The sequence below is a fragment of the Chiloscyllium punctatum genome, chromosome 12 (genome assembly GCF_047496795.1).
Source record: "Chiloscyllium punctatum isolate Juve2018m chromosome 12, sChiPun1.3, whole genome shotgun sequence".
Classification (NCBI taxonomy): Eukaryota; Metazoa; Chordata; class Chondrichthyes; order Orectolobiformes; family Hemiscylliidae; genus Chiloscyllium; species Chiloscyllium punctatum.
The window spans coordinates 20,620,337-20,634,590 of record NC_092750.1 but is presented as its reverse complement, the minus strand read 5'-3'; the positions used below and the strand labels follow the sequence as shown (position 1 = coordinate 20,634,590).

General features: G+C 63.4%; 1 protein-coding gene across 1 annotated transcript in view; it reads left to right on the top strand.

Annotated features, from left to right (window-relative positions):
* Positions 1-4,351: 4,351 nt before the first annotated feature.
* LOC140483664 (protein disulfide isomerase CRELD1-like) overlaps positions 4,352-14,254 on the top strand; it is a 38,754-nt gene continuing 28,851 nt past the window's right edge. The window contains exons 1-2 of the mRNA XM_072582021.1: positions 4,352-4,414; positions 4,516-4,609. The gene's annotated coding sequence lies outside the window, so the exon portion shown is untranslated. The remainder of the gene's footprint in view (positions 4,415-4,515; positions 4,610-14,254) is intronic.

Here is a 14,254-nt window from a genome sequence, read left to right as displayed (position 1 = left end):
TTGCCCGAAACGTCGATTTCGAAGCTACTTGGATGCTGCCTGAACTGCTATGCTCTTCCAGCACCACTAATCCAGAATCTGGTTTCCAGCATCTGCAGTCATTGTTTTTACCTTATTTATCAGAAATATGTTAGCTGCACAATCATCTCTTGGCTGCCTGTGATATGGAAGTATTAATGGACACCGAGTAGTTACAAAATGGACACAGCCTTTAGTAGTGTAACTTTGTGATATATTTGTGACAAAATAAAGCCGGGAAAAGGTCTAATTGAATGTAACAGTTTCCTTCTGCAATGAAGGAGAGTTAAAACACTATAGCATTGAGAACTACACCAAACAAGATTGAATTATTATAATGTAATAGGATCGGGAGGAAGTGTATCACTGTAGGATTGAACAGACCTATAACACAAAAACTCGGCCAACACGTAACATGATAGGAATAGGCAGAAAATTAATTTTAAAGAACAAAGTTGCAACAGTATACAGGCAATGACTATCTCCAATAAACCCTGCCCTTGTTATTCAGTGGTGTTACCATTATTGAATCCTTCACTATCAACATCCTTGGGTTTATTATTGACTTGAGACTAACCACATAAACACAGTGGCCACAACAGCAAGTCACAGGCTAGGAGTACTGTGGGGAATAACTCACTTACTGATTCTCCAAAACCTGTTCCTCATCGACAAAACACAAATCAGAAATAAATGCTAGTCAATGAGTGATGCCCATGTCCAATGAGGGAACAATATAAAGCAAAGTATTGTCATAACTGAGACCTGTGAATTGTAGATTGTGGTGAGGCTTTGGGGAATTAGTGATGAGCCACTCAGCACAGAATATCTCCCCCCGCTGCTGTAAATGGAACTCCATTTATGTGGCTTCAGCTCCACACCTAAATCAGGACCTAGCTCCCAGCCCTGCCGGGTTTTCACCATCCACCCAGACCTCCCCCTCACTGAGGATGAGCAATCAGTCCTCAGCAAAGGCCTTACCTTTATCCCCCTCCACCCACGCATCAATGAATTTAATATGTGTCGTGACGTTGAACACTTCTTCCGCCGCCTCCGCCTCCAAGCTTACTTTTACAATCAGGACTCCTGTCCACCTTCCGAGGACCCCTTCACTCGCCTCCAACACACTCCATCCACCTGGACACTGCGTGCTGGCTTATTACCCGCCCTCGATCTCTTCATTTCCAACTGCCGCCGAGACATTAACCGCCTCAAACTGTCTATCCCTCTTTCCCATTCCAACATCTCACCCTCACAATGCGCAGCCCTCCACTCCCTCTGCTCCAATCCCAACCCCACCAGCGGATAAAGGGGGTGCAGTGGTATTTTGGTGCACTGACCTCTACACCGCTGAAGCCAGACTCCAATTTGAAGACACCTCCTCCTACTGCCCCCTTGACCATGACCTCACCCCCCTATCACCAAACCATCATCTCTCAGACCATACTCAACCTAATCACCTCAGGAGATCTCCCACCCACAGCTTCCAACCTTGTAATCCGGAACCCCACTCCGCCTGATTCTACCTCCTTCCCAAGATCCACAAGCCTGACCACCCCGGCCACCCCATTGTCTCAGCCTGCTCCTGCCCCACCAAACTCATCTCCACCTATCTCAATACTGTCCTATCCCCAAAGTCCATGCCCACCACCTCCTCCAAGTCTTCTGTTTCTCTGGTCACCAACGCCTCATCTTCACCATGGATATCCAATCCCTCTATACCTCCTTCCGCCATGACCAGGGCCTCCAAGCCCTCTGTTCTTCCTCTCCTGATGTCCCCACCAGTACCCTTCCTCTGACACTCTCATTTGTTTGGCTGAACTGGTCCTCACCCTTAACAATTTCTCCTTTGAATCCTCCCACTTCGTCCAGACCAAAGAGGTAGCCATGGGCACCCGTATGGGCCCCAGCCATGCCTGTCTCTTTGTCGGCTATGTAGAACTGTCCATCTTCCATAGTTACACTGGCACCACTCCCCACCTTTTCCTCCATTACATTGATGACTGCATTGGCGCCACCTCGTGCTCCTGCAAGGAGGTTGAGCAGTTCATCAACTTCACCAACACATTCCACACTGACCTTAAGTTCACCTGGACAATCTCTGACTCCTCCCTCCCATTCCTGGACCTCTCCATCTCCATTAATGACAACCCACTTGACACTGACATTTTTTTACAAACCCACCATCTCCCACAGCTACCTGGATTACACCTCTTCCCACCCTACCTCCTGCAAAAATGCCATCCTGTATTCCCAATTCCTCTGCCTCTGCCGTATCTGCTCCCAGGAGGACCAGTTCCACCACAGAACACACCAGATGGCCTCCTTCGTTAGACACCACAATTTCTCTTCCCACATGGTTGAAGATGCCCTCCAACACATCTCATCCATATCCTGCCCCTCCGCCCTCAAACACCACCCCTCCAACCGTAACAAGGACAGATCCCCCAGTCCTCACTTTCCACGCTACCAACCTTCGCATTAACCACATCAACCGCCAACATTTCCGCCACCTCCAAACGGACCCCACCACCAGAGATATATTTCCCTCCCCACTCCTTTCCACTTTCCGCAAAGACCATTCCCTCCGTGACTACTGGTCAGGTCCACACCCCCTAAGAACCCACCCTCCAGTCCTGGCACCTTCCCCTGCCACCATAGGAATTGCAAAATCTGCACCCACATCTCCTCCCTCACCTCCATCCAAGGCCCCAAAGGAGCCTTCCACATCCATTAAAGTTTCACCTGCACATCCACAAATGTCATTTAGTGTATCCATTGCCCCTGATGCGGTCTCCTGTACATTGGAGAGACTGGATGCCCCCTCGCAGAGCGCTTTAGGGAACATCTCCGGGACACCCACACCAATCAACCCCACCGCCCCATATGCAGGTCCTGGGACTTGTCCACCGCCGTTCCCTCACCACCCGACACCTGGAGGAAGAACTCCTCATTTTCCGCCTCAGAACACTTCAACCCCAGGGCATCAATTGAACTTCACCAGTTTCCTCATTTCCCCTCCCCTCACCTTACCCCATTTCCAACCTTCCAGCTCAGCACCGTCCCCATGACCTGTCCTACCTGCCGATCTCCCTTCCCACCTATCTGCTCCACCCACCCCTTGGACCTATCACCGTCACCCCCACCTCCATCCACCCATTATACTCTTTGCTACCTTCCCCGACCCTCCTCTCTGAACGATCACCTCCATCACCACCCAATTCACTTATTGTACTCTTTGCTACCTTCTCCCCAGCCCCACCTCCCCCCTCCAAAACCCCCACTTATCTCTCCACCCTGGAGGCTCCCTGCCTCCATTCCTGATTAAGGGCTTTTGACCAAAACATCGATTGTTCTGCTCCTCAGATGCTGCCTGACCTGCTGTGATTTTCCAGCACCACTCTAATCTAAACTCTTGTACTTTTGAGGGTCAGGTTCTTTAACCTATGTAATTTTTTGAAGACATATAGCATGAATTCAGTTCATTGAAGGCTGCCTCAGTATGGATGAGATGGCCACAGAGTCTCTTAATTATGCTGGTTGCTTAATGGAACACCTTTAATCCATGACGTGTGCATTTTTCCTATGAAAACCAGATGCTTTGATCAAGGCTAAAATAGAGGTTAGGGCTTGAGCCTATGACGAGTGAATAACTTTTGGTCAGCAAAGACCTAGTAGTACTATCACTGAACTGTTAATCCAGAGACTCAGGTAATATTCTGAGGAGAGGTGGGTACTGCAAATGCTGGAGATTAGAGTCAAGATTTGACCGAAATGTCGATATTCCGACTCTTCAGATGCTGTCTGACCTGCTGTGCTTTTCCAGCACCACTCTAAGCTTGACTCTAATATTCTGGGGACCTGAGTTCAGATCCCACCATGGCAGATGGTGGAATTCGAATTCAATAATATTTTGGAAGTAAGCATTTAATAATAACCATTGCTGACTGTCAGGAAAATCCATCTGGTTCTCTAATGTCCTTTAGGAAAGGAAATTGCCATCCTTACCTAGTCTGGTCTGCATGTGACCCCAGACCAAAGCAATGTGGTTGACTCTTCCCTCTGGGCAATTATGGATGGGCAATAAATGTTGGTGCAGACTTTGATGAGCAAATCCCATGAATGAAATTTTTAAATGGGGTTTTTTTCCATGCCAGTGAAGACTAAGCTCTTGAGGTATTTGCTGATTTCAATTTGCTAAATTCATTCTAAATCCAAGACCCTCTCTGATATATTTGGTGTGACCTGAAGTAGCATTGAAGTCAGGAATCATTCAACAACTACAATGTGCGCTCACCCACAGCGACTGCGCATGTGTCACGGTTCCGTTCATCGCCCCGCCCCATCCCACAGCGCACTCTTAATGGTTAAACCTGTTCGAAAGGCAGCCAATCAGGTTGAATGTTATTGAGATCCTCGAGAAGGTTGTTTCATCAGTTCGGTTTTATTTTTTTCAAACAAATTGTAGTAACATTGGTTATTGTTATTAAATCTAAGGTTAATAATAAACAAGAGGGGAAGAGAAGATCGAATTCTCCGTGTTGAGGAGCGGCCCCTGTGGAGCCTGTCTTTCTGTCGTCGCGGTCACTCGGTGAGAGCCGCCATTATCCCTCGGTTCAGCACCTGCCCATTCCCCCCCCACCACCCACCATTCATCCTCATCCCCGACCTCCCCCCACCTCACACCATTCCCCTATCCCCTCCCCCACCTCACCTCCATCCCTGATCTCCCCCCACCCCACCCCACCCTCCCCCACCTCACCTCCATCCCTGATCTCCCCCCACCCCACCCTCCCCCACCTCACCTCCATCCCTGATCTCCCCCCACCCCACCCCACCCTCCCCCACCTCACCTCCATCCCTGATCTCCCCCCACCCCACCCTCCCCCACCTCACCTCCATCCCTGATCTCCCCCCACCTCACCCTCCCCTCCCCCACCTCACCCTCCCCTCCCCCACCTCACCTCCATCCCTGATCTCCCCCCACCCCACCCTCCCCTCCCCCACCCCACCCTCCCCCACCCCACCTCACCCTCCCCTCCCCCCCCCACCTCACCTCCATCCCTGATCTCCCCCCACCCCACCCTCCCCTCCCCCACCTCACCTCCATCCCTGATCTCCCCCCACCCCACCCTCCCCTCCCCCACCTCACCCTCCCCTCCCCCACCTCACCCTCCCCTCCCCCACCTCACCCTCCCCTCCCCCACCTCACCTCCATCCCTGATCTCCCCCCACCCCACCCTCCCCTCCCCCCACCCCACCCTCCCCTCCCCCCACCCCACCCTCCCCTCCCCACCCTCCCCTCCCCCACCTCACCCTCCCCTCCCCACCCTCCCCTCCCCCACCTCACCTCCCCCACCTCACCTCCATCACCTCCCCTCCATCCCTGATCTCCCCCCACCCCACCCTCCCCCACCTCACCTCCATCCCTGATCTCCCCCCACCTCACCCTCCCCCACCTCACCTCCATCCCTGATCTCCCCCCACCCCACCCCACCCCACCCTCCCCCACCTCACCTTCCCCCACCTCACCTTCCCCCACCTCACCTCCATCCCTGATCTCCCCCCACCCCGCCCTCCCCCACCTCACCACCATCCCTGATCTCCCCCACCTCACCACCATCCCTGATCTCCCCCCACCCCGCCCTCCCCCACCTCACCCTCCCCCACCTCGCCCTCCCCCACCTCACCCTCCCCCACCTCACCCTCCCCCACCTCACCACCATCCCTGATCTCCCCCCACCCCGCCCTCCCCCACCTCACCACCATCCCTGATCTCCCCCCACCCCGCCCTCCCCCACCTCACCACCATCCCTGATCTCCCCCCACCCCGCCCTCCCCCACCTCACCACCATCCCTGATCTCCCCCCACCCCGCCCTCCCCCACCTCACCACCATCCCTGATCTCCCCCCACCCCGCCCTCCCCCACCTCACCACCATCCCTGATCTCCCCCCACCCCGCCCTCCCCCACCCCCACCTCCCCCACCCCCACCTCCCCCACCCCCACCTCCCCCACCCCCACCTCACCACCATCCCTGATCTCCCCCCACCCCGCCCTCCCCCACCTCACCTCCATCCCTGATCTCCCCCCACCCCGCCCTCCCCCACCTCACCTCCATCCCTGATCTCCCCCACCTCACCTCCATCCCTGATCTCCCCCCACCCCGCCCTCCCCGCCCTCCCCCACCACACCTCCATCCCTGATCTCCCCCCACCCCGCCCTCCCCGCCCTCCCCCACCACACCTCCATCCCTGATCTCCCCCCACCCCGCCCTCCCCCACCTCACCTCCATCCCTGATCTCCCCCACCTCACCTCCATCCCTGATCTCCCCCCACCCCGCCCTCCCCCACCTCACCTCCATCCCTGATCTTCCCCCACCCCACCCCACCCTACCCTCCCCCACCCCACCCCACCCTACCCTCCCCTCCCCCACCTCACCCTACCCTCCCCTCCCCCCACCTCACCCTACCCTCCCCCACCTCACCCTACCCTCCCCCACCTCACCCTACCCTCCCCCACCTCACCCTACCCTCCCCCACCTCACCTCCATCCCTGACCTTCCCCCACCCCACCCTCCCCCACCCCACCCTCCCCCACCCCACCCTCCCCACCCCACTCCCCCACCTCACTCCCCCACCTCACTCCCCCACCTCACCCTCCCCCACCTCACCCTCCCCCACCTCACACTCCCCCACCTCACCCTCCCCCACCTCACTCCCCCACCTCACCCTCCCCCACCTCACCCTCCCCCACCTCACCCTCCCCCACCTCACCCTCCCCCACCTCACCCTCCCCCACCTCACCCTCCCCCACCTCACCCTCCCCCACCTCACCTCCATCCCTGATCTCCCCCCACCTCACCCTCCCCCACCTCACCTCCATCCCTGATCTCCCCCCACCTCACCCTCCCCCACCTCACCTCCATCCCTGATCTCCCCCCACCTCACCCTCCCCCACCTCACCTCCATCCCTGATCTCCCCCCACCTCACCCTCCCCCACCTCACCTCCATCCCTGATCTCCCCCCACCTCACCCTCCCCCACCTCACCTCCATCCCTGATCTCCCCCCACCTCACCTCTATCCCTGATTTCCCACCCACCCCACCCCACCCTCCCCCACCTCACCCTCCCCCACCTCACCCTCCCCCACCTCACCTCCATCCCTGATCTCCCCCCACCTCACCCTCCCCCACCTCACCCTCCCCCACTCACCTCCATCCCTGATCTCCCCCCACCCCACCCTCCCCCCCCTCACCTCCATCCCTGATCTCCCCCCACCCCACCCTCCCCCACCTCACCTCCATCCCTGATCTCCCCCCACCTCACCCTCCCCCACCTCACCCTCCCCCACCTCACCCTCCCCCACCTCACCCTCCCCCACCTCACCCTCCCCCACCTCACCTCCATCCCTGATCTCCCCCCACCTCACCCTCCCCCACCTCACCTCCATCCCTGATCACCCCCTACCCCACCCTCCCCCACCTCACCTCCATCCCTGATCTCCCCCCACCCCACCCTCCCCCACCTCACCTCCATCCCTGATCTCCCCCCACCCCACCCTCCCCCACCTCACCTCCATCCCTGATCTCCCCCCACCTCCCCCTCCCCCTCCCCCACCTCACCTCCATCCCTGATCTCCCCCCACCCCACCCTCCCCCACCTCACCCTCCCCCACCTCACCTCCATCCCTGATCTCCCCCCACCTCACCCTCCCCCACCTCACCTCCATCCCTGATCTCCCCCCACCTCCCCCTCCCCCTCCCCCACCTCACCTCCATCCCTGATCTCCCCCCACCTCACCCTCCCCCACCTCACCTCCATCCCTGATCTCCCCCCACCCCACCCTCCCCCACCTCACCCTCCCCCACCCCACCCTCCCCCACCTCACCTCCATCCCTGATCTCCCCCCACCTCACCCTCCCCCACCTCACCCTCCCCCACCCCACCCTCCCCCACCTCACCTCCATCCCTGATCTCCCCCCACCCCACCCTCCCCCACCTCACCCTCCCCCACCTCACCCTCCCCCACCTCACCCTCCCCCACCTCACCTCCATCCCTGATCTCCCCCCACCTCACCCTCCCCCACCTCACCTCCATCCCTGATCTCCCCCCACCCCACCCTCCCCCACCTCACCCTCCCCCACCCCACCCTCCCCCACCTCACCTCCATCCCTGATCTCCCCCCACCCCACCCTCCCCCACCTCACCCTCCCCCACCTCACCTCCCCCACCTCACCTCCATCCCTGATCTCCCCCCACCCCACCCTCCCCCACCTCACCCTCCCCCACCTCACCCTCCCCCACCTCACCTCCATCCCTGATCTCCCCCCACCCCACCCTCCCCCACCTCACCTCCATCCCTGATCTCCCCCCACCTCACCCTCCCCCACCTCACCCTCCCCCACCTCACCCTCCCCCACCTCACCTCCATCCCTGATCTCCCCCCACCCTCCCCCACCCCACCCTCCCCCACCTCACCTTCCCCCACCTCACCTTCCCCCACCTCACCTCCATCCCTGATCTCCCCCCACCCCGCCCTCCCCCACCTCACCACCATCCCTGATCTCCCCCACCTCACCACCATCCCTGATCTCCCCCCACCACACCCTACCCTCCCCCACCTCACCTTCATCCCTGATCTTCCCCCACCCCACCCCACCCTACCCTCCCCCACCTCACCCTACCCTCCCCCACCTCACCCTACCCTCCCCCACCTCACCTCCATCCCTGACCTTCCCCCACCCCACCCTCCCCCACCTCACTCCCCCACCTCACTCCCCCACCTCACTCCCCCACCTCACCCCCCCACCTCACCCTCCCCCACCTCACCTCCATCCCTGATCTCCCCCCACCCCACCTCACCTCCATCCCTGATCTCCCCCCACCTCACCCTCCCCCACCTCACCTCCATCCCTGATCTCCCCCCACCTCACCCTCCCCCACCTCACCTCCATCCCTGATCTCCCCCCACCCCACCCTCCCCTCCCCCACCTCACCTCCATCCCTGATCTCCCCCCACCCCACCCTCCCCTCCCCCCACCCCACCCTCCCCTCCCCCCACCCCACCCTCCCCTCCCCACCCTCCCCTCCCCCACCTCACCACCATCCCTGATCTCCCCCCACCCCGCCCTCCCCCACCTCACCACCATCCCTGATCTCCCCCCACCCCGCCCTCCCCCACCTCACCTCCATCCCTGATCTCCCCCCACCCCGCCCTCCCCCACCTCACCTCCATCCCTGATCTCCCCCCACCCCGCCCTCCCCCACCTCACCTCCATCCCTGATCTCCCCCCACCTCACCCTCCCCCACCTCACCTCCATCCCTGATCTCCCCCCACCCCGCCCTCCCCCACCTCACCTCCATCCCTGATCTCCCCCCACCCCACCCTCCCCCACCTCACCTCCATCCCTGATCTCCCCCCACCCCACCCTCCCCCACCTCACCTCCATCCCTGATCTCCCCCCACCCCACCCTCCCCCACCTCACCCTCCCCCACCTCACCTCCATCCCTGATCTCCCCCCACCTCACCCTCCCCCACCTCACCTCCATCCCTGATCACCCCCTACCCCACCCTCCCCCACCTCACCTCCATCCCTGATCTCCCCCCACCCCACCCTCCCCCACCTCACCCTCCCCCACCTCACCCTCCCCCACCTCACCTCCATCCCTGATCTCCCCCCACCCCACCCCACCCCACCCTCCCCCACCTCACCTTCCCCCACCTCACCTTCCCCCACCTCACCTCCATCCCTGATCTCCCCCCACCCCGCCCTCCCCCCACCTCACCACCATCCCTGATCTCCCCCACCTCACCACCATCCCTGATCTCCCCCCACCCCGCCCTCCCCCACCTCACCCTCCCCCACCTCACCACCATCCCTGATCTCCCCCCACCCCGCCCTCCCCCACCTCACCACCATCCCTGATCTCCCCCCACCCCGCCCTCCCCCACCTCACCACCATCCCTGATCTCCCCCCACCCCGCCCTCCCCCACCTCACCACCATCCCTGATCTCCCCCCACCCCGCCCTCCCCCACCCCCACCTCACCACCATCCCTGATCTCCCCCCACCCCGCCCTCCCCCACCTCACCTCCATCCCTGATCTCCCCCCACCCCGCCCTCCCCCACCTCACCTCCATCCCTGATCTCCCCCCACCCCGCCCTCCCCCACCTCACCTCCATCCCTGATCTCCCCCCACCTCACCCTCCCCCACCTCACCTCCATCCCTGATCTCCCCCCACCCCGCCCTCCCCCACCTCACCTCCATCCCTGATCTCCCCCCACCCCACCCTCCCCCACCTCACCTCCATCCCTGATCTCCCCCCACCCCACCCTCCCCCACCTCACCCTCCCCCACCTCACCTCCATCCCTGATCTCCCCCCACCTCACCCTCCCCCACCTCACCTCCATCCCTGATCTCCCCCCACCTCCCCCTCCCCCTCCCCCACCTCACCTCCATCCCTGATCTCCCCCCACCTCACCCTCCCCCACCTCACCTCCATCCCTGATCTCCCCCCACCCCACCCTCCCCCACCTCACCTCCATCCCTGATCTCCCCCCACCCCACCCTCCCCCACCTCACCTCCATCCCTGATCTCCCCCCACCTCACCCTCCCCTCCCCCACCTCACCCTCCCCTCCCCCACCTCACCCTCCCCTCCCCCACCTCACCTCCATCCCTGATCTCCCCCCACCCCACCCTCCCCTCCCCCACCCCACCCTCCCCTCCCCCACCTCACCCTCCCCTCCCCCACCTCACCCTCCCCTCCCCCCCCCCCACCTCACCCTCCCCTCCCCCCCCCACCTCACCTCCATCCCTGATCTCCCCCCACCCCACCCTCCCCTCCCCCACCTCACCTCCATCCCTGATCTCCCCCCACCCCACCCTCCCCTCCCCCCACCCCACCCTCCCCTCCCCCCACCCCACCCTCCCCTCCCCCCACCCCACCCTCCCCTCCCCACCCTCCCCTCCCCCACCTCACCTCCATCACCTCACCTCCATCCCTGATCTCCCCCCACCCCACCCTCCCCCACCTCACCTCCATCCCTGATCTCCCCCCACCTCACCCTCCCCCACCTCACCTCCATCCCTGATCTCCCCCCACCCCACCCCACCCCACCCTCCCCCACCTCACCTTCCCCCACCTCACCTCCATCCCTGATCTCCCCCCACCCCGCCCTCCCCCACCTCACCACCATCCCTGATCTCCCCCACCTCACCACCATCCCTGATCTCCCCCCACCTCGCCCTCCCCCACCTCACCACCATCCCTGATCTCCCCCCACCCCGCCCTCCCCCACCTCACCACCATCCCTGATCTCCCCCCACCCCGCCCTCCCCCACCTCACCACCATCCCTGATCTCCCCCCACCCCGCCCTCCCCCACCTCACCACCATCCCTGATCTCCCCCCACCCCGCCCTCCCCCACCCCCACCTCACCACCATCCCTGATCTCCCCCCACCCCGCCCTCCCCCACCTCACCTCCATCCCTGATCTCCCCCCACCCCGCCCTCCCCCACCTCACCTCCATCCCTGATCTCCCCCCACCCCGCCCTCCCCCACCACACCTCCATCCCTGATCTCCCCCCACCCCGCCCTCCCCCACCTCACCTCCATCCCTGATCTCCCCCACCTCACCTCCATCCCTGATCTCCCCCCACCCCGCCCTCCCCCACCTCACCTCCATCCCTGATCTCCCCTCCATCCCTGATCTTCCCCCACCCCACCCTACCCTCCCCCACCTCACCTTCATCCCTGATCTTCCCCCACCCCACCCCACCCTACCCTCCCCCACCCCACCCCACCCTACCCTCCCCTCCCCCACCTCACCCTACCCTCCCCCACCTCACCCTACCCTCCCCCACCTCACCCTACCCTCCCCCACCTCACCCTACCCTCCCCCACCTCACCTCCATCCCTGACCTTCCCCCACCCCACCCTCCCCCACCCCACTCCCCCACCTCACTCCCCCACCTCACTCCCCCCCACCTCACTCCCCACCTCACCCTCCCCCACCTCACTCCCCCACCTCACCCTCCCCCACCTCACTCCCCCACCTCACCCTCCCCCACCTCACCCTCCCCCACCTCACCCTCCCCCACCTCACCTCCATCCCTGATCTCCCCCCACCTCACCCTCCCCCACCTCACCTCCATCCCTGATCTCCCCCCACCTCACCCTCCCCCACCTCACCTCCATCCCTGATCTCCCCCCACCCTCACCCTCCCCCACCTCACCTCCATCCCTGATCTCCCCCCACCTCACCCTCCCCCACCTCACCTCCATCCTGATCTCCCCCCACCTCACCTCTATCCCTGATTTCCCCCCCACCCCACCCCACCCTCCCCCACCTCACCCTCCCCCACCTCACCTCCATCCCTGATCTCCCCCCACCTCACCCTCCCCCACCTCACCCTCCCCCACCTCACCCTCCCCCACCTCACCCTACCCTCCCCCACCTCACCTCCATCCCTGACCTTCCCCCACCCCACCCTCCCCCACCTCACTCCCCCACCTCACCCTCCCCCACCTCACCTCCATCCCTGATCTCCCCCCACCCCCACCTCACCTCCATCCCTGATCTCCCCCCACCTCACCCTCCCCCACCTCACCTCCATCCCTGATCTCCCCCCACCTCACCCTCCCCCACCTCACCTCCATCCCTGATCTCCCCCCACCCCACCCTCCCCTCCCCCACCTCACCTCCATCCCTGATCTCCCCCCACCCCACCCTCCCCTCCCCCCACCCCACCCTCCCCTCCCCACCCTCCCCTCCCCCACCTCACCCTCCCCCACCTCACCCTCCCCCACCTCACCTCCATCCCTGATCTCCCCCCACCCCACCCTCCCCCACCTCACCACCATCCCTGATCTCCCCCCACCCCGCCCTCCCCCACCTCACCTCCAGCCCTGATCTCCCCCACCCCGCCCTCCCCCACCTCACCTCCATCCCTGATCTCCCCCCACCCCGCCCTCCCCCACCTCACCTCCATCCCTGATCTCCCCCCCACCTCACCCTCCCCCACCTCACCTCCATCCTGATCTCCCCCACCCCGCCCTCCCCCACCTCACCTCCATCCCTGATCTCCCCCCACCCCACCCTCCCCCACCTCACCTCCATCCCTGATCTCCCCCCACCCCACCCTCCCCCACCTCACCTCCATCCCTGATCTCCCCCCACCCCACCCTCCCCCACCTCACCCTCCCCCACCTCACCTCCATCCCTGATCTCCCCCCACCTCACCCTCCCCCACCTCACCTCCATCCCTGATCACCCCCTACCCCACCCTCCCCCACCTCACCTCCATCCCTGATCTCCCCCACCCCACCCTCCCCCACCTCACCCTCCCCCACCTCACCTCCATCCCTGATCTCCCCCCACCCCACCCCACCCCACCCCACCCCACCCTCCCCCACCTCACCTTCCCCCACCTCACCTCCATCCCTGATCTCCCCCCACCCCGCCCTCCCCCACCTCACCACCATCCCTGATCTCCCCCACCTCACCACCATCCCTGATCTCCCCCCACCCCGCCCTCCCCCACCTCACCCTCCCCCACCTCACCACCATCCCTGATCTCCCCCCACCCCGCCCTCCCCCACCTCACCACCATCCCTGATCTCCCCCCACCCCGCCCTCCCCCACCTCACCACCATCCCTGATCTCCCCCCACCCCGCCCTCCCCCACCTCACCACCATCCCTGATCTCCCCCCACCCCGCCCTCCCCCACCCCCACCTCACCACCATCCCTGATCTCCCCCACCCCGCCCTCCCCCACCTCACCTCCATCCCTGATCTCCCCCCACCCACGCCCCTCCCCCACCTCACCTCCATCCTGATCTCCCCCCACCCCGCCCTCCCCCACCTCACCTCCATCCCTGATCTCCCCCCACCCCACCCTCCCCCACCTCACCTCCATCCCTGATCTCCCCCCACCCCGCCCTCCCCCACCTCACCTCCATCCCTGATCTCCCCCCACCCTCACCCTCCCCCCACCTCACCTCCATCCCTGATCTCCCCCCACCCCACCCTCCCCACCTCACCCTCCCCATCCTCGATCCCTCCCCCACCTCACCCTCCCCCACCTCACCTCCATCCCTGATCTCCCCCACCCACCCTCCCCCACCTCACCTCCATCCCTGATCTCCCCCACCTCCCCCTCCCCCTCCCCCACCTCACCTCCATCCCTGATCTCCCCCCACCTCACCCTCCCCCACCTCAC